Raw genomic sequence first — 4,978 nt, forward strand, 5'->3', positions numbered from 1 at the left:
TGTGTACAGTCTAAGGGCCATGATGAAATACGATGCCCGATGTTGTCCTACCGTGTGTGTTGTCCAAGGGCCATAATGGAAAGCCACGCCCTATGTCGTCTGAACATGTGCATTTTCCATGGGCTATGAAGGCATGCTACGCTCGACGTCGTCCGACTGTGTGTGCAGTCCAAGGGCGATGATGGCATGCAACGTCCGACTTTGTCCAACCATGTGTGCTGTCCAAGGGATACTCAGGCATTCTACGCCCCGACGTTGTCCGACTGTGTGTGGAGTCCAAGGGTGATGATGGCATGCCACACCCAATGTCATTTCNGCGATGATGGCATGCAACGCCCAATGTCGTCCATCTGTGTGTGCAGTCCAAGGGCGATGATGGCCTGCCACGTTCAAGGTCGACTGACAGTGTGTGCTATCAAAGGGCTATGATGACATGCCACGCTTAACGTCATTATATCGTCTGTGCTATCCAAGGGATATGATTGCATGCCACGCCCGACGTCGTCTGACCTTGTCGGCTGTCCAAGGGCTACTCTGGCATTCTACGCCCAACATTATCTGACCGTGTGTGCAGTCTAAGGGCGATGATGGCATGCCACGCCCGACGTCGTTTGACTGTGTGTGCTTTCCAAAGGTGATGATGGCATGCCACAACCGACATCGTCCATTTCTGTGTGCAGTCTAAGGGCGATGATGGCATGCCACGCCCGACGTCGTTTGACTGTGTGTGCTTTCCAAAGGTGATGATGGCATGCCACAACCGACATCGTCCATTTCTGTGTGCAGTCTAAGGGCGATGATGGCATGCCACGCCCGACGTCGTTTGACTGTGTGTGCTTTCCAAAGGTGATGATGGCATGCCACAACCGACATCGTCCATTTCTGTGTGCAGTCTAAGGGCGATGATGGCATGCCACGCCCGACGTCGTTTGACTGTGTGTGCTTTCCAAAGGTGATGATGGCATGCCACAACCGACATCGTCCATTTCTGTGTGCAGTCTAAGGGCGATGATGGCATGCCACGCCCGACGTCGTTTGACTGTGTGTGCTTTCCAAAGGTGATGATGGCATGCCACAACCGACATCGTCCATTTCTGTGTGCAGTCTAAGGGCGATGATGGCATGCCACGCCCGACGTCGTTTGACTGTGTGTGCTTTCCAAAGGTGATGATGGCATGCCACAACCGACATCGTCCATTTCTGTGTGCAGTCTAAGGGCGATGATGGCATGCCACGCCCGACGTCGTTTGACTGTGTGTGCTTTCCAAAGGTGATGATGGCATGCCACAACCGACATCGTCCATTTCTGTGTGCAGTCTAAGGGCGATGATGGCATGCCACGCCCGACGTCGTTTGACTGTGTGTGCTTTCCAAAGGTGATGATGGCATGCCACAACCGACATCGTCCATTTCTGTGTGCAGTCTAAGGGCGATGATGGCATGCCACGCCCGACGTCGTTTGACTGTGTGTGCTTTCCAAAGGTGATGATGGCATGCCACAACCGACATCGTCCATTTCTGTGTGCAGTCTAAGGGCGATGATGGCATGCCACGCCCGACGTCGTTTGACTGTGTGTGCTTTCCAAAGGTGATGATGGCATGCCACAACCGACATCGTCCATTTCTGTGTGCAGTCTAAGGGCGATGATGGCATGCCACGCCCGACGTCGTTTGACTGTGTGTGCTTTCCAAAGGTGATGATGGCATGCCACAACCGACATCGTCCATTTCTGTGTGCAGTCTAAGGGCGATGATGGCATGCCACGCCCGACGTCGTTTGACTGTGTGTGCTTTCCAAAGGTGATGATGGCATGCCACAACCGACATCGTCCATTTCTGTGTGCAGTCTAAGGGCGATGATGGCATGCCACGCCCGACGTCGTTTGACTGTGTGTGCTTTCCAAAGGTGATGATGGCATGCCACAACCGACATCGTCCATTTCTGTGTGCAGTCTAAGGGCGATGATGGCATGCCACGCCCGACGTCGTTTGACTGTGTGTGCTTTCCAAAGGTGATGATGGCATGCCACAACCGACATCGTCCATTTCTGTGTGCAGTCTAAGGGCGATGATGGCATGCCACGCCCGACGTCGTTTGACTGTGTGTGCTTTCCAAAGGTGATGATGGCATGCCACAACCGACATCGTCCATTTCTGTGTGCAGTCTAAGGGCGATGATGGCATGCCACGCCCGACGTCGTTTGACTGTGTGTGCTTTCCAAAGGTGATGATGGCATGCCACAACCGACATCGTCCATTTCTGTGTGCAGTCTAAGGGCGATGATGGCATGCCACGCCCGACGTCGTTTGACTGTGTGTGCTTTCCAAAGGTGATGATGGCATGCCACAACCGACATCGTCCATTTCTGTGTGCAGTCTAAGGGCGATGATGGCATGCCACGCCCGACGTCGTTTGACTGTGTGTGCTTTCCAAAGGCGATGATGGCATGCCACAACCGACATCGTCCATTTCTGTGTGCAGTCTAAGGGCGATGATGGCATGCCACATCTGAGGTTGACTGATTGTGTATGCTATCCAAGGTCTATGATGACATGCGAGGCTTAATTTCATTCAACCGTGTGTGCTGTCCAACGTATATTATGGCATGCCACGCCCGACGTCGTTTGACTGTGTGTGCTTTCCAAAGGCGATGATGGCATGCCACACCAAACGTCGTTTGACCGTGCGTGCTTTCCAAAGGCGATGATGGCATGCCACACCCAACGTCGTTTGACCGTGCGTGCTTTCCAAAGGCGATGATGGCATGCCACACCCAACGTCGTTTGACCGTGCGTGCTTTCCAAAGGCGATGATGGCATGCCACACCCAACGTCGTTTGACCGTGCGTGCTTTCCAAAGGCGATGATGGCATGCCACACCCAACGTCGTTTGACCGTGCGTGCTTTCCAAAGGCGATGATGGCATGCCACACCCAACGTCGTTTGACCGTGCGTGCTTTCCAAAGGCGATGATGGCATGCCACACCCAACGTCGTTTGACCGTGCGTGCTTTCCAAAGGCGATGATGGCATGCCACACCCAACGTCGTTTGACCGTGCGTGCTTTCCAAAGGCGATGATGGCATGCCACACCCAACGTCGTTTGACCGTGCGTGCTTTCCAAAGGCGATGATGGCATGCCACACCCAACGTCGTTTGACCGTGCGTGCTTTCCAAAGGCGATGATGGCATGCCACACCCAACGTCGTTTGACCGTGCGTGCTTTCCAAAGGCGATGATGGCATGCCACACCCAACGTCGTTTGACCGTGCGTGCTTTCCAAAGGCGATGATGGCATGCCACACCCAACGTCGTTTGACCGTGCGTGCTTTCCAAAGGCGATGATGGCATGCCACACCCAACGTCGTTTGACCGTGCGTGCTTTCCAAAGGCGATGATGGCATGCCACACCCAACGTCGTTTGACCGTGCGTGCTTTCCAAAGGCGATGATGGCATGCCACACCCAACGTCGTTTGACCGTGCGTGCTTTCCAAAGGCGATGATGGCATGCCACACCCAACGTCGTTTGACCGTGCGTGCTTTCCAAAGGCGATGATGGCATGCCACACCCAACGTCGTTTGACCGTGCGTGCTTTCCAAAGGCGATGATGGCATGCCACACCCAACGTCGTTTGACCGTGCGTGCTTTCCAAAGGCGATGATGGCATGCCACACCCAACGTCGTTTGACCGTGCGTGCTTTCCAAAGGCGATGATGGCATGCCACACCCAACGTCGTTTGACCGTGCGTGCTTTCCAAAGGCGATGATGGCATGCCACACCCAACGTCGTTTGACCGTGCGTGCTTTCCAAAGGCGATGATGGCATGCCACACCCAACGTCGTTTGACCGTGCGTGCTTTCCAAAGGCGATGATGGCATGCCACACCCAACGTCGTTTGACCGTGCGTGCTTTCCAAAGGCGATGATGGCATGCCACACCCAACGTCGTTTGACCGTGCGTGCTTTCCAAAGGCGATGATGGCATGCCACACCCAACGTCGTTTGACCGTGCGTGCTTTCCAAAGGCGATGATGGCATGCCACACCCAACGTCGTTTGACCGTGCGTGCTTTCCAAAGGCGATGATGGCATGCCACACCCAACGTCGTTTGACCGTGCGTGCTTTCCAAAGGCGATGATGGCATGCCACACCCAACGTCGTTTGACCGTGCGTGCTTTCCAAAGGCGATGATGGCATGCCACACCCAACGTCGTTTGACCGTGCGTGCTTTCCAAAGGCGATGATGGCATGCCACACCCAACGTCGTTTGACCGTGCGTGCTTTCCAAAGGCGATGATGGCATGCCACACCCAACGTCGTTTGACCGTGCGTGCTTTCCAAAGGCGATGATGGCATGCCACACCCAACGTCGTTTGACCGTGCGTGCTTTCCAAAGGCGATGATGGCATGCCACGCCCGACGTCGTCTGACCTTGTCGGCTGTCCAAGGGCTACTCTGGCATTCTACGCCCAACATTATCTGACCGTGTGTGCAGTCCAAGGGCGATGATGGCATGCCACGCCCGACGTCGTTTGACTGTGTGTGCTTTCCAAAGGTGATGATGGCATGCCACAACCGACATCGTCCATTTCAGTGTGCAGTCTAAGGGCAATGATGGCATGCCACGTCCGAGGTTGACTGATTGTGTGTGCTATCCAAGGGCTATGATGACATGCCACGCCCGACGTCGTCTGAGCGTGTGTGCTATACAAAGGCGATGATGGCATGCCACACCCAACGTCGTTTGACCGTGCGTGCTTTCCAAAGGCGATGATGGCATGCCACACCCAACGTCGTTTGACCGTGCGTGCTTTCCAAAGGCGATGATGGCATGCCACACCCAACGTCGTTTGACCGTGCGTGCTTTCCAAAGGCGATGATGGCATGCCACACCCAACGTCGTTTGACCGTGCGTGCTTTCCAAAGGCGATGATGGCATGCCACACCCAACGTCGTTTGACCGTGCGTGCTTTCCAA

This window comes from Solanum pennellii, chromosome 2 (genome assembly GCF_001406875.1).
Source record: "Solanum pennellii chromosome 2, SPENNV200".
In the NCBI taxonomy this organism is placed as follows: Eukaryota; Viridiplantae; Streptophyta; class Magnoliopsida; order Solanales; family Solanaceae; genus Solanum; species Solanum pennellii.